At 48.4% G+C, this 21,232-nt stretch overlaps 1 protein-coding gene across 1 annotated transcript in view; it reads right to left on the bottom strand.

Moving 5' to 3' along the window:
* LOC146058230 (P2Y purinoceptor 2-like) overlaps positions 1-19,799 on the bottom strand; it is a 40,441-nt gene extending 20,642 nt beyond the window's left edge. The window contains exon 1 of the mRNA XM_083170385.1: positions 19,537-19,799. The gene's annotated coding sequence lies outside the window, so the exon portion shown is untranslated. The remainder of the gene's footprint in view (positions 1-19,536) is intronic.
* Between the last annotated feature and the right edge of the window lie 1,433 nt (positions 19,800-21,232).

A 21,232-nucleotide genomic window follows, 5' to 3' on the forward strand; every position in this document is an offset into this window, starting at 1 on the left:
ATCTGCCACCCGAGCACAGTGGGCGCAGATAATGTCGTGGGATGAACATGAATTAATGCAGTGACGGCTTTATCTGCGTCTCCATTAATCTCCCGCAGACATACAGCCGTCTCCATGACAACCACAATATGAGGCCTGCAGGGTAAGATTATGGAGGCCCATTGGTGGCGCTCACAAGAAGGGAGACCACCTTCCACGGAGCGTGCCGCGGGGTCTGGGCACAACATGAGCAATACTTTAGGCAAGCGGATTATTGGACAGTCCATAAGTCTACCCCAAAAGATCAACGGGGTCAAAATATAGACATAAAAAAGGTAGACATGATTTTTTTTCTCTATTTTTGTGTGTCAATGTCAACAACTGTCGACGTGGACCCCCGGTTAGTGTCAGGCATACCCTTGCATGGCTCACTGCGCTCACCATGCTTTGGACTCGGTGACTCGCTATGCTTTGCACACTGTTATATTCTCCCTCTATGCCAATGTGGATGACCAATTAAGAATAAGGCGGAAAAAAAAAATCATCATCAAAAACTCATGTCGACCTTATCACGTGTCCACCCTTTTAATGTCGACATTTTGACCTTACCGACATTTTAAACCTGCCAACCTATTGCATGTCGATTTTTTGACCCTGTCGTCCATTTAGGGTAGACTTATTGATTGTCTATCTAGACACTGTAGAAGGAAGAAGACAGAAGTGACACCGGATGTGTACCCTGGACGTGGGGGGGGGGTGACCACTGACAATCCTACCAGGGACTGCGCTGTAACCGGAGGACAATGAGAACGCGTTACACCAGGAAATGGTCTAATACAATATACTGGGGGAATTTCCCCAAAGATCTCATGTGTTCAGTGATAAAGGAAATCTAGTTTCTTTACAATAAACCCAATGACTTGTTCTTTTGTATGGGGAATTTTCTATGAAGAAAGAAGGAGATGCCGCCTCCCCCCCCCCTTCATTACTCTATATTGTACAAGGTGGGTATTGACAAAAGATCAGCTTGCACAAGTTTGACACTGACAAAATGTCGATCTGGTAATCGCCAATACATGAAAATTGTCACCAATCATTTTTTCTGTTTGACCCGAATGTCAACACAGTCAACATGGACACAGTCTTAAGTGCACCGCGTCCCCTCGCCAGGCTTCGGGCTCGATGCCTCGCCACACTATTTTATTCTCCCACCACGCCCAAGTGGATGGTAGGGCATGAAATAACGCCTCAATACATGTCGGCTCAAAAAACAGTGAAAACCCCCATGTCGACATTTTGAATGTTGACCTAAACCCCAGTCGACCTTCCAGTATGTCCACCTAGTGGTGTCGACCTAATGATTGTGGGCCATCTTTAGGTCAACCAACCGACCGTATCCCAAAAAAAAAACATATCAACCTTTCCATGTGTCGACCTTTTCCATGTCTACCTTTTTTGCTTTTGTTAACCTTTTGCCACTTTGTGCATGTCGACCTTTAGGTGTCGACCTATAATTCCTGCCTGCTTCATAAATAGACCGTATGGGAATAAGCACACTGAATAGGTGGCGTGCAGCTAGGACTTCAGCATCCACAATGAGAGCTGTTATGTCGACCATGGTATGCCGACATGCTTATACTGGGATTAGAGCATTATGACATTGTCAGTTTTGGGACTTTAAACATGATTAGGTCACATTCTGAGCCGGCATAGATGACACCAGTCACATATAATCTATACACAGCTCCCCTGGGCATGCTGGAACTTCTTGTTCTTCTATTGACGGGAAGTGACTGGATTTTATAAAGCAGATACTTGCGATGAGGGATAAGGGCGAGTCCGCCGGAGCTCCACATGTTGCACATTACTTGCATGAATGGAATTATAACTACAGGACTGTATGGGAAAGCGCTTAGGGCCTTATTCAGATCTGTCTACAGAAAGAAGGGGACGGGTTGTTATTTTATTATATCCTCTATTGAAACCGGTACAAACAATGTGACACGTTAATTCCCAAAGTTAGAGGAATATACATTTTATATTAGTTTGTTTTACCCGTATCAGCTCCGGATAGGAGTTACATTGTACGTGGGTTCTAGATTGTGGCGTATTCCACCTGTCACGCCACGTATGGACAGGCTTCCTGCAGAGCATGGCGCTCAAATCCCTAAATCCTGGGGAAACTGAAAATTAAACTTTTTTTTTTTTTGCAGGATTTCGGACTTTGACCCATTTATTCGATTTTTTTTATATCATCTTTGGTACTGGGGGTCCCGCCTTCCAAGCCGAAGCCAATAAGCAGGGCCGGATTATGGTCTGTAGGGGCCCTGGACAACAAACTTGTGGGGCCCCAAACAATAAAAGTGATGTGTGCTCTTTAGACACACTGCACCAAGATTACTCACACCGTAATGCCCATTACACATACTGCCACACACCATAATGCCCATTACACATTATACCACACATCGTAGTGCCTATTACACATTATGCCACATACACCGTAAGGCCCATTACACATTATGCCACACACCATAATGCCCATTACACATAATGCCACACACCGTAATGCCCATTACACATAATGCCACACACCGTAATGCCCATTACACATAATGCCACACACCGTAATGCCCATTACACATAATGCCACACACCGTAATGCCCATTACACATAATGCCACACACCGTAATGCCCATTACACATTATACCACACATCGTAATGCCTATTACACATTATGCCAAATACACCGTAATGCCCATTACACAATATGCCACATACTGTAATGCTCATTAAACATTATGCCACAAACATTATGCCACAAACAGTAACGCCCATTACATATTATGCCACACAACATAATGCACATTACATATGATACCACAAAGCGTAATGCCCATTACATATGATACCACACTGTACTGCCTATTACATATGATGCCACATAAGTGCTGCTTGCCTACATGCTTGATGCCAGGGATTACATGCTTGGTGCCAAGGGGAGTAACATGGTCATTTCCACAGGGGATTATATGCAGGCATGAGTGCGGGTGGCCTGGCGCGAGTGCAGCTGGGCGTGCGCCCGGTGGAGGTGGGACCGGAAGGTGGCACTGTACTGTAGCTGCCCGCAGCACTCACTGTGATCAAAATGGATGGCATGCAGGTGACCGGCTATGGCCAGGACTGCATTATTTGCCCGCCATCGCCGGTCGCCTGCATGCCCATACAGGTTGATCACACCGGGTGCTGCGGGCAGATGAGTAAGGTGGTGCCGAACATAAGGGGCTACTGGACAGTCTGCGTGGGCTCCAAATGTATGGGGCCCCCAGGACGACCGCCGTCGCCCCATCTATAATCCGGCCCTGACAATAAGCCATCTGTGAACATTTAATAGTAGTGTTCATACTGCACCTGTTACACCCCCTGCACTTCCCCTTTCCTACCTGGGGTGCCACTCTGCTCTGCTGCATGTAGCACACTATGGCCTGTATCTTAGCACTGAGATAGAGACCAGACTGTGCTTGAAGCACTAAAGCAGACAGTGACAAATAGTAAAAATCTGCAATCACATCCCTAGAAAATGGACCAGCAGGTCTACATGATCTGGTGACATCACAATGTGGCCCTAGGGCCCCTGGCAAAATTTTCACCTTCCTCCAATTCTGCCAGCTTGTCATTGGCCACTCTTGTTCTTACAGTACCTCTGCAGGAGCTGTTCCCTGACATAATTAGGAATCACATGATGAGGTTGTGCAATGTGCCAAACAAGATATAACTGGCATCTGTTAGGATGGTGATTACTGATAACAGCAGCACAGAGGTTGCCAGCAGCAGGAATGCAGAGGGTTGGAGATAACAGGATAAGCACCGGGGATGAGACGGAGATATCAGTTCAGGCAATAGTAACCGGAACCAAGGTCCAACGATAACACAAGAGCCGGCTGGAAAACATGACCTTGGACAGGGAGTTTGGAACTGAATTATAGTCAGCTGGGATAATAACTGAGAACCTGGCTGCATCCTCCGAAGGTGCCCATACACGGAGCAACAGGGTAGTGCAATGAGATGCCCCCTCCCATGCACATCACATAATGGGGGTTATTCTGGTTTGGTGGACTCGGAAGGCTGTGAATTTGCAGCCTTGCGAGTCCACCAAACCCCGTCTTGCGAATGAATGCCAACCCCCCCCCCCCCCCCCCTCGCAGTGCGAGTTCGCCCACACAGGCTGCAGATGGATGTTTTGCATAAACATCCATTCGTATGCCTCGGGTAACCGCCCACATCTTTCGATGGTCGGCGACCATCGAAAGATGTGGTGCATGCACGCATATAGAAGTGGCTTTTAAGTCACTTACATATTCATGCACGCTGGCACGGATATGGGCGGGCAGCTGACATCCGGAGATGCCCGCCCCCCGCGTCACTGTCTCATTACCATGAGAACGCCCAGTGTTCTCATGGGAACGCCCGTGGAACGCTGGGCGTTCGGTATTTGTAATGGGACAGCCCGGCGCCCCCCGCCCTTCTCACGCCGCCAGGGGTGCGTGCACCCGGTGACCCGAAAGTTTGCCGTGGGTGCACCCTACGTCTGCCACATGTGCAGAAACGCACACCATCGGTCCTCCGTGCAAATGGTCCGAAATCCCCGATTGCCACAAAACGTACCTTTTATATTTACAATGATTTTCCAAGTTATTATTTTACAATATATACAGCAATGCCCACAAATATTGTGAAATGAAAACAGGGCTATGTCCCCGAACCTCACCCTTGACAAAATTATTACAGGACCCCAGCAAGTTAGCGCAGAGTGGCCGCCACACACCTGTGTGGTCAGCAGACGGCACACGCGTGACAGCATTGCGGAGGCACAAAATGATGCGCAGAGTCTGAAGTAACAGATAATAGTGACTCCTTGGATCACTGACTAAGAGATCAGAGAAGTCACCAGCGACATGGAGTCGCAGTGCCACACTGAGGTGGTCACCACAACATAGTTGCCTACATAGTTGTGTGAGGGAGGGGGGCGGCATGTGGTCAGAGCTACGAGGGAATATCCTGTTTGGGGGCATGGCCAGGGCAATTGCATCACCGCGGCCCACCCCCGCACCCGCGGTCTTTTAGACATTGCACAGTGATGAGTAATACCAGCAGATGAGTGAATTTCCTGGCGATGATTCGGGAGCGCGCAGCAGCGCTCACCCCTCATCGCCGGGCCATACACACTGGGCGGCTCACCCCTCATCGCCGGGCCATACACACTGGGCGGCTCACCCTTCATCGCCGGGCCATACACACTGGGCAACTTTGAGCTGAAAGCCGCTCCAACACCCTGTTTTGAGCGACTTTCAGCTCAAACTCGCCCAGTGTGTATGGGCCTTAAGTTGACAGGGAAAAAACATTGACAGATAAAATGTAGACAGTGAGTGAGGTCAAGAAGGACAAAAAGGTCTACATAATAGTCAACGGTGAAAAGGTCGACATGAGTTTTTCAAACAAATTTGGCTTTTTCATTCTTTTGCCACGTGGACTCGGATTGGGAACGGTTCAGTGTGCCGAGCGTAGCCGAGCAAAGCACCTGGTCCAAAGAACAGCAGTGAATTGCGCCATATGAGGGTCCACAGTGCACTAACTGGGGGGCCAATTTCCACTTAGGAGTGGAAATTGGCACCTAAAAAAACTGAAAGACGCATTTTTTTGTGTGTCAACATTTTCTATGTCGACCTTTTGCCATTTCAACCCTGTGCATGTCGACATTTTGACATTGAGATATTTACAGATATTTCTATGTTGTCCCTTAAAATGAATAATGCTGCAGAAAGGCCTAATAAATAGCCTAATAAAGTTATTATTGTTCAAATCTCCATTGCTGCAAATAACTAGAAAGACTCCATGCCATTACCCAGTATGGTCTACGTTACTGTAGTAGCGCACTACAATGAGGGCTGGGGTGTAAGTAACATTTGTACGTGGCTACCGGCATTTAAATAAGGCTTCTCCTGGTCACTTGGAACCACGTGTGAAACACAATACATGAACAAGCCCTGACACGTATCACATACTTGCCTACCTTAAGTGTCTCCTTTCTGGGAGAAACACGGAGAGGAGACGCTCTGCAGCTTTTCGTCATTAACCCCTTCAGTGGCCTTTTTTTTTTTAGGGAGCGCTTCCCACTGGGCAAGTTTTTTCTTGGGAGCGCTGTGTCCCCGGGTCCGGCCACCGCTGTGTCCACGGGTCCGGGGGCTCGGTGGTGGAGATGGAGCCGGGATTTACGCTAATCACTGGCAGTCCCGAGAATTTTCCGGGTTTACCAGCCTGGGCATTAAGGCATAGTCCAGAGAATTTGTGGGATTATCAGTGAAGAGGTTAAGCCCCATTCCTGTAAATGCAGTGATTTGTGGCTCTTCGGTGAGGGGGTGGTACTAAATAAAGCAATTTGTGTCATTTTAGTCCCAGCCCCTACCCAAAGAGCAGATGGAAGGGTGTGGGGGCTGATGCGGGGGGCCCCACTAAATGCACAAGGCTTGCCCACCCTTCCGTCGGGCTGGGAGGAGGACCAATTCTGGAAGGGTAGGTAAGTACATTATGACATATCAGTGTCTTCTAATAAACAAGTACAGTAGATGTTACTAACGGCTATGGGGCTTATCTACATTTGAATGTATGTCATTGTATGATGCACCTCTGTGTTTCTAGGTGCCACCTAAATAGTCTCCATGACAACCCTTTCACATTGCACCTTGGACCGGGGTTATTGCCAGGTTGGTGGCGTATGGACCCTGGGCGAGGTGCGATGACCCTTGTTGGAGTCAGGTTGGACCTGGGATAGCGGAAGGACCATGAAAAATTTAATTTCTTCCCAGTTTTGCAACATTTTTTTGCCATTAAAAAAAAAAAAAATGAGTTGCGCAAATAAAAAAATAAAAAATAAATAAAAAAACAGCCGGTCACTGAACACCTTTATTTACCCCAGAAACTTTTGGGGCAAAACCCCGCGGTACTTGTTTCCTAGAACGGCCACAACGATTTAGATCGTTGTGGTCGTAAGATAAAAAATCGGATCGATCGCATCGCATGCGATTTGGTCGCATACGATGCGACCGATCCGATCGACCGATTTTTCACCCGATTTTTCTTTTTTTTTCACCAGATTTGTTTAAATTGCCCCCCCCAAATGTTAATAAGTGTGCTAGACCCCACGATAGACGTGAACCCGAAGCGTGGCGAGCGCAGCGAGCCCGCGAGGGGCGGCGGTGCGCGTCCTCCGACCTTTTCATTCCCCTACTATCCACTAGGGCGTGGAGTGAGAATATAATAGTGTGGCGAGCGCAGCGAGCCACCGAGCCCGAAGCGTGGCGAGCGCAGCGAGCCCCGCGAGGGGACGCGTCTAACTTCACAGGTATACGCGTGCGCTCGCCACGCTTCGGGCTCGGTGGCTCGCTGCGCTCGCCACACTATTATATTCTCACTCCACGCCCTAGTGGATAGTAGGGGAATGAAAAGGTCGGAGGACGCGCACCGCCGCCCCTCGCAGGCTCGCTGCGCTCGCCACGCTTCGGGTTCACGTCTATCGTGGGGTCATGGCGGGCACATAAAAAATGTGAAATGGGTCATATTGGCCCATTTCACCTTTTTTATCATTTTTCCCTATGTGAGATGGACTTAATCAAGTCCATCTCATCTTGTGCCATTATAATGGCACAAGACCGACCGATTTCAATGTTAAAAGATTTTTTAACATTGAAGTCTATGGAAAAATCGGGTCAATCGGTCGGTCGCATCGCGGCCGATTTTAATTGGTCGCGACCGACCGATTGACCCGATTTCTGTCAATCAAATGGAAAAAATTGTAAAAAATCGGCCACATCGTGAGGATCGTGTCCCTTAATTAAGAGCCACGATCACTCACGATTGTGGCCGTTCTAGGAAACAAGTACCAACCCCGCCCACTTTCCTGTAAGCTCCACCCCTCTGGCAGCCTGAGACTGGGTGCAGCGTCTGCATGGCATCAGAATAATAATGAGACAACAGCTCATGTTCCGACAGGATCCCACGTTGTAATGTGACGACGGAGGTGTTTAAAATCTTGAACATAAAAAAAAAAAAAATTCTCCCAACATGCAACGTAATAGTTCACAGACTTCTAAAAAAAGTTTCACTTTTTCCATATGGAATGTGCTAAATGCTCTCATGTGACGGTTACGTCTCCTAATAACCATCAGTGTGACGCTGAGCGCTCGTTACTTCTGCAGCCCGGTCCCTGATCCGGGGAACATCTGTCAGTGGGCGGCTATATAATGCTGCTGGTCGCGTCACTGACCCTTACCTAGCCCGGAAGCCGGAGCTGCCAGGATATGTGGTATTGCTGCTCTATGTTACAGAACCATTTATTTATATAGTGCCAGATTACTCCACTGCACTTCACCATTGGGAGCAAACCCAGCAATGAAACAAGACAAAGTGGTAAGAGGGCGCTTACAATCTATAGAACAACAGGTACCTGAGGTTTCCATAGCAACAACACATGTGAAGTAGAATACCCATCTTAGTAAATTTCCCCCACTGAATGTAATGGGGAAAGAAGTGCTTAGTGGGGCTCAATGATCCGGTCGTTGTGTCAGAGGGTACGCAGAAAGAGGAACTGAGAACATGTACGTTTTGTGTGAGCTGTGTAACTGGCACACTAGGGGCAGCTGGAAAAACCTGCTCCCACCAGGAATCTTGGGCATTGTGGCGATGGGTGACAGCTGGAGTTTTTGTGCCTTGGGACTGACGCAGATGCTGTTCCTCCTGCTGTATATGTTTGGGGACGAGGATGGCGCGGTGATGTCCTCGGTTTCCCAGATGGAATTGCAAGTGGTCCAATGCTGCATCCGCAATCAGAAATGCAAGCAGGCATCTGCTCAAACCAGACTGTAGTGTGTGGGTCATAGGGTGGACACAATTAAGGTCGACACTCAATAGGTCAAAAGGCCATAGGTCGACACCTTAAAAAGGTCAACATGGCTTAGGGACAAAAGGTCAACACAAACATTGAAAAGGTCAACCGCATATCCTGCAGCTCTGAATTTACCATGGAAATCACCAAATTACGACTGGGTAACTTTAATCCATGGGGGGTGACTCAGGTTGGTTTGCAAAAACATCTTCTTTAATGGACAAAACCATGTAATGTGCAGAGAGTTCGATTTGGGTGTTATTTTGTTTCTGTGCAGAGTAAATACTGGCTGCTTAAGTCTTACACTGCAATTTAGATTTCAGTTTCAGCACACCCCACCCAAATGTAACTCTCTCTGCACATGTTACATCTGCCCCACCTGCAGTGCAGCATGGTTTTGTCCATAAAAGAAGGAATCAAACATCGGTATCGTGGAGAGGAAGGTAACTATGGGCCTTATTCTGATTGCATCGCTCCCCCTGCGCGTTCGCACAGAGTAGTGATGTTTAGCGTCTGCGCATGCTGGGTGCGAGCGGGCACATGGCAAACTGCTAGTTTGCTGTCCCATTCACACCTAGCAGTGCAGGCGTGGGGCAGAGGCGATGGGCTGCACCCATGGGAACTCCCAGCATTTCAGGGGCGTTTCCATAAAAACGATGGCCATTCCCATTTAAATGCCGGTGTGGGCAACTGACGTCAGCGGATGTCAACTGCTCTCCCGCTCCCCGTACAGGGAGCCCTCAAATGTAATGCCCCTTTCAGACCGCACTAAAAAAACGGTACTTTTCCCATTTTTAACCCTTTTAAAACGGTAATATGTGCGGTCTGAAAGGTGCAGAGTGATTTTACTGCAGTGCATATTTAATGAGCTGGCCGCTCATTACATATGCACATATGTAATCAGCCGCTCATTAAATATGCACTGCGCTGTCTAAGAGCGGACCAGCTAATGCTCAGTGTCAGACCCCTACCCTTACCCTTCCAGCGTCCTGCAGCTCTCCTCCCTGCCTGCAGTGCGGGAGCTCCTGCTGGCAGTCTAGGTGCGGGCTCTGGCGCCTGATCCACGCTCTTTGGGCGGGATGTACTAAGGGGAAAATGCGGTAAAACCCCCGTTTTACCGCATTTTCCTATGTATTAAAACCCGCTGCCACATTATCGCATTGTAGGGTATCGCCACCTTTGCCGCAAACCCGCCGAACCCCCTCTCCCCCTCCCCCAGCTTACCTTAGTCCAGGTCCTCCTGGACCCGGAAGGTAAGCCCTTCCTCTCCCTAGTAACGCAGCCGGACGTCCTCTTCCGGCTGCAGGGGGGAGGAGGAGGCGCCGGGGACAGCCTGCTTAGCTGTTTCCGACGTGAGGGGAGAGGCAGGCGGCAGGGAGATGATGGAGACTCCCCGCACATCACAGTACAGGTATCGCGGGGGGTCTCCGTCACCGCACCACGATGCCAGACGCATATGTTAGTACATATGCGCTGGCATCGCAGCGGCGAAGGGCGGCAATGTATTTTAATACATCCTGCGCTCTATACCTCCAAGTGGACACTGGCCAGCACATCTCCGGGACACCGCAAACCTGCTTTAGACCAGGTATTTAAAGGTTGTCGAGCATCAAATGATTTGGCAACTGCACCCAAGGCTGTGAATGGATATTTATGCTACATCCATTCGCAGCCGTGTGGGGGAACTCGGCAAGCGAGGTGGTGGTGGTGGTGGGGCAGGTGACTGTGCACCAGAATAAGGTCCTATATTATTACACCGCCGTTCAGTTTTGCTCAGAAAGTCAAGTTGTGCACTGCTCGCTGCCATATTTTTGTAATGCCATAAACCCCGTGACGGACTATGTCTGCACTACATATAAAGTAAATTGAGAATAATTACGGCAACGGTAGCATCTGATTGGCAAGCAGGTTGTGCGCACCACTAAACGCCTTTGTCTGCCTATTTACATTGGCTAATCCCTTTAGTGCGACGATAAAATCATTTCCCCATCAGAAAGTGGAGGCAGATAATCTGGGAAGCGCATTCCTGAGGAAGGAGTCACTAATGACCATCTCTCTGGGATATCGCTAGGAGCACCGCCGAGCGTGCCATGAATTCCGTAATACACTCTCCATTCTGCTAATACAGGGAAGAGGGGGGGGGGGGGGGGGGCGCTGAAGTAGTTATTAATTAAAAACAGAAATCTTAATGGAATTTGTTGTTTGCAATATTTCCTGCTGAAGTTTTATACATTATTCATTGAACTTCTTGTAAATCAATTTCCTGCTTCAACGTAAAAATAAAGGCACACGAGTTTTCCGATTACTTTCCCGGCTATCGGTGCATCCGTCCGACCAGAATATCATTTATAGTCCAGGTTTTCGGGGACCCCTGCTTGTACACAGACGGTATTATCTAACCTGTTCCTAAGCATGGGGCTACGATGATACAATTCAGATCTTCTGGTCTGGAAGAGGGGTGCGCAGGGTCCAGGAAGGGGGGGGAGGGATAAACTTGTCTACAATGAGGGGCCATCTGATTTTCGGAAGCCCCCCGGCCATTCCTGAAGGGAAGGCAAGTATGAATCAATTGCTATAGATCAGGGGGCTCTCAAACTCGGTCCTCCGGACCCCACACAGTTCACGTTTTCCAGGTCACCCAGCAGGTGCACTCATTGCTCACTGACCCATTTTAAAAGATCCACAGGTGGAGCAAATTATTTCACTTGTGATTCTGTGAGGAGCTTATGGGGGGGGGGGGGTCTTAGAATGCATACCCAATTTACATGAGGTGCTATCATGCTGGGACTTGTAGTTCTGCAAAGAGAGACACTTGGTGCAGATGCACACTCCATATTATTAATCAAAATCAATCAATAATAGAGGTTCTTGGTGTATTCATTGGCCAAGAAATATTTGCCCACCAACCAGCTTCACGGTAACCTCATTTCTGGTGGGTCCCTAATACTAAGAATCTGGGGCGCGGAACCCCAAAAAGGCCAGCATAAGCCCGTCACCCCAGGGCAGCACACAAGTGAAAAACTAAGCTATAAATGTGTGTTAATAAGAAAGAAGCAGGAGCTAGAGGTTAAAAAGTGTAGTGCTAGGAAGTATAATATTAGTGAAAATAAATAGTGCTAAATAAATGTTAGGGTGTGCCACCCCGAAAGCAACTCGGTTACACCAACCCAAGGGGAGCCGCGCCCCAAATCCATCTCCAAGACTAGCAATAAGTGTCAATTTTTAGGTCTTACCTTCATTGTGCCCTCAGTTTGCAGTCTGTGGCTTCTTTCGTATTTACACACATTTATAGTTTAGTTTTTCACTTGTGTGCTGCCCTGGGGTGACTGGCTTATGCTGGCCTTTTTGGGGTTCCGCGCCCCAGATTCTTAGTATTAGGGACCCACCAGAAATGAGGTTACCGTGAAGCTGGTTGGTGGGCAAATATTTCTTGGCCAACGAATATCCCAAGAACCTCTATTATTGATTGATTTTGATTAATAATATGGAGTGTGCATCTGCACCACATGTGATTCTGTGAGGAGACCTGCAAACCATGCGCCGTGTGGGGTCCTGAGGACTGAGTTGATAACCTGTGCTGCAGATAATCGCATTATAACCAGTATTATCATCAGAATTCACTTAACTTTTTTTTTTCCATTACAAATCATATAATCAATAAGAGAACGCAATTACAACCAAAACCTGCGTGACTATAGGGCTTAGCAAGGACCAGGGCGGGGATTTATCCTAGCTTAAAAAGTGAAAGAGTAAAGAGAGATAAAGTACCAACCAATCAGCTCCTATTTGTCATTTCTCATAGACAGCCTGTAACATGACAGTTGATTGGCTGGTACTTTATCTCTCTCCCACAGTAACTTAGTAACCCTGGTAGAAAGATAAGACTGTATATTAGTAAGCTGCACAGGGCTCTGTGTGAGCCTGTTACATGCACGTCTTATCCTGACTCCTTGCTGGGATCCATAAGACGATATTTATTAATGTTCAGTCACTTCAAAATAAAAATCTGTTTTCATCCATAAATGACACCAGGTATTGTCCTCTATCCCCCCGACTTTGTGCCCCCCATCATTTCTCAGGAACGGTTGACCCTCTGAGTCTATTATAAAGGTACTGTATAAATCATATCCAGACAGTGATATCTCCTGTACACAGCTGGGGAATGCAGGATGCCGCAGCCTCCATGGGTCAGCGAGGACTGTGGTCTCCCCCAATTCATCAATGACTCCCTGGTAGCTAATGCCAGCTTTATGTATTGGCATCACTCCTCAACACCCTAGAGCTGCACACTAGATTGTAAGCTTCTGGGGACACAGCGTCTCACCCAGTGCTCTTTTTAACTTTCTATGCATATTTATTGTGTCAACAGATCAGTAGCATTATTATAATTTTATTTATAAGGCGCCACAAGTGTTTGGCAGCGCCGTACAAAGGAACAGTACTGGGAGACAATACTTAGCATTACACTGAATAAATAACAAAAACAGAGTACAGGTAAAGAGCGCCACAGATCAATACACATTACAGCTTACATATAAGTAATGAGGACTCAAGCAACGTACTACAAGAGGCTGGTGGCCAATGATGGAGATGAGTATGCGGACGAAGATGGTCACTGAGTGTTTGAGTATAGGAGAGCTGTGAGTGAAATGTGAAGAGAAGACGGCTCTGACAACAGGAGGGATTATACGACAAAGCAAAGTGAATCGCCATAAAGTGATATTACTGTACCACCAAATACAGTATATATATACATATACACATGCTCAAAGTATACTGGCTAATAGGTAGGGAAGAGAGAGAGAGAAGTGTTTAATATGACTCTCAGGTACCAACAGGACTCTAATCCCAAAACTGTTGCAAGTAGAATCAGAAAGAGGGAGATTTTGGGAGAGCTTTCCCATTTTTATAAGCGGCAATCAATGACATGGCAAAATCCACCTGTTTTTTTTTCTCAGTGTAATGGATTGCCGCTTTAAAAAATTAATGGGAAAACGCTCCCAAAATCTGTCACTTTCTGAAATCTCATACCCTATTACATTTGGCACATAAGGCCAATTCAGAATTGATCACAGGGCCAATTTCTTCTCAGAATGGGAAAAACCGTGCTGCGCTGCACGTGGGGCAGAAGTAACATGTGCAGAGAGAGTTAGAGTTAGTGTTCAAACCAAAATATAAATAGCAGTGTAAAAAATAAAGCAGCCAGTATTTACCTTGCACAGAAAAAAATATCTCCCCAAATCAACTCTCTCTGCACATGTGACATCTGCCCCATCTGCAGTGCACATGGTTTTGCCCATTTTGAGAGCAAATTTGTCCTGCGTTCAGGTCTGAGGCTCAGGCTCATAGATAGAATGATAGATAGATAGATAGATAGATAGATAGATAGATTACCTCTCCCCGCGCAGCCTGTGTAGCCGGATAATGTCGGATAGACTTGTAGCAGGAAGCACTGAGATCACTCCCACATCCCCTATATATACCCTTATACAGCCCATTACACCTCCCATACATCACTGCGTGACACTCATCATTTCCATGTTTTACATAAAGTATACACACAATGTCACGTAGCGTCCCTCCGCACAGAGGGGAGATTACCACACTAAGGGCCTTATTCAGATCAGAGCTCAGCACAAATTTGTTTGGAAAATTGGCAAAACCATGTGCACTGCAGGTGGGGCAGATGTAACATGTGCAGAGAGAGTAAAAACCCCATACAATCTGCATGCGATCCAGATGAGATTTGGACTATATATAGTCAAAATCTCATGCACATTGTACAAGTGTGTACACACCATTAGACCGCCTACACAGACTCAATACGGCCTTACTCCGGGAATTAGCAATTCACTATACTGTGGAATAATACCGTTTACAGTGGATCATTTTACAAACGTCAATTAATATTAGACAATGGATAAATAACCAATCCACAGAGCATAATTATACTGAGCAAGTCTGGCAAGCTATCAGTCACTCCCTATCTGCTGTGTTGGGACAGCTTCTTCCTTTGACCAAGGCATCCTGCTGTAAGATAGGTTGGGTGGCATTTTAGGGAAACGGTCAAGTATTGGATCGACAAGCATTGTGTCGACACCACTAGGACGTCATGCATTAAGGTCGACATGCAGGAAGGTTGATATGCCTGACGTTCGACATGGGTTAGGTTGACAGGTCATTAGATCGGCACAAGCATTAGGTCAAAAGGTCGACATGGGGTTTTTCACTTTTTGTTGTGCCAACAGGTGGTATATCATGTCCTGCCATCCACTTGGGCGTGGTGGGAGAAAAAAAAATAGTGTGCTGAGCGTAGCATGGCACCGTGCCCGAAGCATGGCGAGTGCAGCAAGCCATGCGAGAACATGTTTCAGTGTCCATGTCGACTGTGTCGAAATTTGGGACAATAAAAAAAATCTCTCACTTTCTGAATCTGTTCCAGGCACACTGATAGCCAGGTGTGGGGCAGTGGGTGAGCAGAATGCCCTCTACCGGGCTCTGCCATCTGTGCGGCAGCGCCACTCATACACTACCCAGGAAACAACCTATACATTGTATACTGATGGAATTTATTGTAGATCTTGAATAACTAGATATTCAGGAAACTTTCCTCGAGAGTCCCGGTAACATCACAGAGAGCTGTCCTGCACGGTACAAGGTAAACCTGACAGGTCCGCAAAACGTGTGCTGCACCTATGGGACCAGGAACGCATTCCTCCAAACTGTTTTCCCATGTTTCCCCAATATTGGTGCCATGAAAAAGTCGATGGGAGTTTTTAAAATGTTTTAAAACTTTACCATCCACGTGATCTATGACTCTAAACCAGTGGTTCCCAAACTGTGTGCCGTGGCTCCCTGGGGTGCCGTGAGACACTTGCAGGAGTGCCACGGGTTGGTGGTCCAGGACCAATTCAAATTATTTATGATCAATTATTTATGGACAAAACCAGAGCTGGTAACTGCCAATAATAAAATATGTGTACAAACAGAAGCACATTCTGCCCTTTACCACATAATGGAACCTAAAAATCACAAATAAACACAATCTACTTCATTTTAGATTTGTTTTTCTGCATTTTTGGGGGCCTAGGGGTGCCCTGGAGAAATTCTGATGCTCTAGGGTGCCGTGATTCAAAAAAGATTGGGAACCCTTGCTCTAAACAGTAAATGGTAAAGTGTCCTGCAGCATAGCGAGGAAAGCGCGCCACGTGGGGGGGGGGATGCGGAACAGTAATTGGGCATCCATGTGCTCAGGTGTCAACAATAACACCCCCCCAAAAAAAAACCTCATGTTGATCTTTTTATATGTCAACATTTCCCAGGTCGACCTTTTTTCAAGGTTTCCTCATGATTTAAGTACCACATCTAGGTAGGAAAGTGTTAACACGGAGATAATAGAATTATTTTCTCCGGTAATTCCCAAATACCACCTCATCGGACTGTGGGGAGTAAATCATTTTACTCCCTACATTTTTATGTTAAGATTAGATTAGATTGACCCTGTGAGAGAGGTTCCAAATATCCGCTAACAAGGCCAGCGGCGCTCAAATTTGTTATATAAATTCGAATAAAAAAATTAAAAACAGTCCTCAGACACAATAGGTGTGATATCCAGGCTGTGCGGGCCTTACGAGTCAACCAGAATAAGGTCCATAGTGTGAAAGGCGTGGACTGAGTCGGAAACTGGGTTCAAAATCCGACCCAGGGTTGCGATGTGAAAGTGGTACCATACCCCTTTCAAACTGCAAATGCATGAGGGGCGGGGGAGAAGGCGGAGCTTGGAGCTGATGCTGTCTCCAAGTGCTGCCTCCTCCAAAGTGTGAACGGGACCCAGGTTACTCGACCAGGCGTACCCGTTCACACTGCACAGCAACCCGGGTCGGAATGCCGGGTTGCTGGACCCAGGAAATTTGAAATGGTGCTTGCACACCGCACCTCGAACCGGATTATTATGTCATCAACCCAGCTATAACCCGGGTTGAGGATGCGGTGTGAAAGAGGTATGGTATTGTACCCCGAGGACCAAGGTTGGGACTTTCTGCCTCACAGGCTCACTTTTAAGAATTGAAACTAGCCAATGGGAGTCTGTGGGTGGGCTTAGAAGGAGAGTGCCGAGTCCCAGGTACCTCAGCAGTGCCGAATATGGAGGTGGAACCTTTCCTCGCTACTACGTATCAGACAGCGAACACTGAGGTATGAGGCACCTTGGGATATATGTGCCCCCTACTACAACCCCCCTATTTATACTATAGTAACACTAGTTTATTTCTTATTTGCCGCACTTTGTTATTCCGATTCCCAATATATTGTGTCTTATATTGTGTCTCACCTTATTGTGTGTGTTGGGGGGGGGTGAGACAGGGAGGGGGCGGAAATGACCATTACAAAGGATACACACCTGCAGGGGAGCCGGGAGTCAGTGTCATGTTCCACAGACACAACGTTATCAGAAGAAGGGCTGTAAATACCAGGTACACAGTATACCCCCCCATGTAACCCAGAGTACAATGTAACAATGTATCACATGCACACACCACAAACCAGCACAGTTGAAACACATTCTGCCCCCTTATTCCTATCACAGGATGTATCTGATGTGTGACACATCAGATACCGAGATACCATCAGCTTACCGAGCGCCAGAGGCCGTCCTGCTGAATACCCCCCCCCCCTTTTTCCCCTGTAACAAAGTCACATGCCCTCGTATGCCACCGCTGCAGGAGAAATCATTCCATGCTCACCGATCAATGATTTCCCTGCATTCGCAAATAAAAGTCAGTCTCAACTTTCTTTTATTTGCGATTGCCGGGACGAAGACAGGGCGGACTGACAAGGTCATGTGATGTCAACCGGCAGGCACCGGCCCGCCCACATAACCATGGGAATGACCAGCATTTTAATAGGGGCGTCTCCATGGCACAGCTCCGCCCCTGTCCCTTCCCACTGCGAACGCCCCGTGTAACTCGCTGGATCGTTCGCTGTCAGGGTTTGTACAATAGCAGAAATGCGCATGACCAATCCCTGACCATTGGGGCAGGGGCCAAATTCAGATCGCTGAGTGTGATCCAATCGGCCCCTAAATGACGACCTGTCACCCGATTCAGCACATCAGAGCGGTACACCATGATATGCATGCGCCTGCATGACCCCACAGAGCACTGTCTCACCAGCCCAGGTATATACACATGACCCCACAGAGCACTGTCTCACCAGCCCAGGTATATACACATGACCCCACAGAGCACTGTCTCACCAGCCCAGGTATATACACATGACCCCACAGAGCACTGTCTCACCAGCCCAGGTGTATACACTGTACACATGACCCCCACAGAGCACTGTTTCACCAGCCCAGCTGTATACACTGTTTACATGACCCCAGAGAGCACTGTCTCACCAGCCCAGGTATATACACTGTATACATGACCCCACAGAGCACTGTCTCACCAGCCCAGGTATATACAATGTACACATGACCCCACAGAGCACTGTCTCATCAGCCCTGCTGTATACACTGTACACATGACCCCCACAGAGCACTGTCTCACCAGCCCAGGTGTATACATGACCCCACAGAGCACTGTCTCACCAGCCCAGGTGTATTCACTGTATACAAGACCCCTACAGAGCACTGTCTCACCAGCCCAGCTGTATACACTGTATACATGACCCCACAGAGCACTGTCTCACCAGCCCAGCTGTATACATGACCCCACAGAGCACTGTCTCACCAGCCCAGGTATATACACTGTACACATGACCCCACAGAGCACTGTCTCACCAGCCCAGGTATATATACACTGTACACATGACCCCACAGAGCACTGTCTCACCAGCCCAGGTGTATACACTGTACACATGTCCCCACAGAGGACTGTCTCACAAGCCCAGGTATATACACTGTACACATGACCCCACAGAGCACTGTCTCACCAGCCCAGGTATATACATGAACCCACAGAGCACTGTCTCACCAGCCCAGGTGTATACACTGTACACATGACCCCACAGAGCACTGTCTCACCAGCCCAGGTATATACATGAACCCACAGAGCACTGTCTCACCAGCCCAGGTGTATACACTGTACACATGACCCCACAGAGCACTGTCTCACCAGCCCAGGTATATATACACTGTACACATGACCCCACAGAGCACTGTCTCACCAGCCCAGCTGTATACACTGTATACATGACCCCACAGAGCACTGTCTCACCAGCCCAGGTATATACACTGTACACATGAACCCACAGAGCACTGTCTCACCAGCCCAGGTGTATACACTGTACACATGACCCCACAGAGCACTGTCTCACCAGCCCAGGTATATACACTGTACACATGACCCCACAGAGCACTGTCTCACCAGCCCAGGTGTATACACTGTACACATGACCCCACAGAGCACTGTCTCACCAGCCCAGGTGTATACACTGTACACATGACCCCACAGAGCACTGGCTCACCAGCCCAGGTGTATACACTGTACACATGACCCCACAGAGCACTGTCTCACCAGCCCAGGTGTATACACTGTACACATGACCCCACAGAGCACTGTCTCACCAGCCCAGGTATATACACTGTACACATGACCCCACAGAGCACTGGCTCACCAGCCTAGGTCCAGCCAAGATCCTTGATCCTCCTGCAGAGCCGGCTACATGTCCTCCCATAGACCGAGCCTTGGATCCAAAGTCTAGTAGTAAGAACGCATGGTGTGTGCCTCTCACTAGCCCGGGCTCGTCCCCTCCTCTCATACAGCCAGTGGGTGGAAGGCGGAGGACTGGGAGTGATCTGCAGGCATGCTGGTAATAAACACAGCACATTGACCTCCCACTGCCATAGGATCACATAGTGATATCAGGGTCAGGGATCAGCAGTAAGGAGCCAGATCTGTCACTTCCAGGATTTAATGCAGGTGTAATGTCTTCACACTTACTGCTGTTGTTACCAGGATCCGTGCAAGATCCCACAACACGCAAAGAGGAGGAGGAGGAGGAGGAGGAGTGCCCTGGAATCTGCTGGGTTACAGATGTGTAATGCGAGTGCCAGAGTATGTAACAATGTAAAGCAGATTTATGAGAGTGTTATAGGAGTGTCACCCACGTACGTTGCACGCCATACTCTGGGGCAGGGGCACGTTCTGCGGTGTGTTATAGGAGTGTCATCCACGTAGTTGCACGCCATACTCTGGGGCAGGGGCACGTTCTGCGGTGTGTTATAGGAGTGTCACCCACGTATGTTGCACGCCATACTCTGGGGCAGGGGCACGTTCTGCGGTGTGTTATAGGAGTGTCACCACATTGCACGCCATACTCTGGGGCAGGGGCACGTTCTGCGGTGTGTTATAGGAGTGTCATCCACGTAGTTGCACGCCATACTCTGGGGCAGGGGCACGTTCTGCGGTGTGTTATAGGAGTGTCACCCACGTATGTTGCACGCCATACTCTGGGGCAGGGGCACGTTCTGCGGTGTGTTATAGGAGTGTCATCCACGTACGTTGCACGCCATACTCTGGGGCAGGGGCACGTTCTGCAGTGTGTTATAGGAGTGTCACCACATTGCACGCCATACTCTGGGGCAGTGGCACGTTCTGCGGTGTGTTATAGGAGATACACCCACATTGCACGCCATACTCTGGGGCAGGGGCGCGTTCTGCGGTGTGTTATAGGAGTGTCATCCACGTACGTTGCACGCCATACTCTGGGGCAGGGGCACGTTCTGCGGTGTGTTATAGGAGTGTCACCACATTGCACGCCATACTCTGGGGCAGTGGCACGTTCTGCGGTGTGTTATAGGAGATACACCCACATTGCACGCCATACTCTGGGGCAGGGGCGCGTTCTGCGGTGTGTTATAGGAGTCACCCACATTGCACACCATACTCTGGGGCAGGGGCACGTTCTGCGGTGTGTTATAGGAGTCACCCACATTGCACGCCATACTCTGGGGCAGTGGCACGTTCTGCGGTGTGTTATAGGAGATACACCCACATTGCACGCCATACTCTGGGGCAGGGGCGCGTTCTGCGGTGTGTTATAGGAGTCACCCACATTGCACACCATACTCTGGGGCAGGGGCACGTTCTGCGGTGTGTTATAGGAGTGTCACCCACATTGCACGCCATATTCTGGGGCAGGGGCACGTTCTGCGGTGTGTTATAGGAGTCACCCACATTGCACGCCATACTCTGGGGCAGGGGTGCGTTCTGCGGTGTGTTATAGGAGTCACCCACATTGCACGCCATACTATGGGGCAGGGGCACGTTCTGCGGTGTGTTATAGGAGTGTCACCCACATTGCACGGCAT

The sequence above is a fragment of the Crinia signifera genome, chromosome 2 (genome assembly GCF_055691185.1).
Source record: "Crinia signifera chromosome 2, ASM5569118v1, whole genome shotgun sequence".
Classification (NCBI taxonomy): domain Eukaryota; kingdom Metazoa; phylum Chordata; class Amphibia; order Anura; family Myobatrachidae; genus Crinia; species Crinia signifera.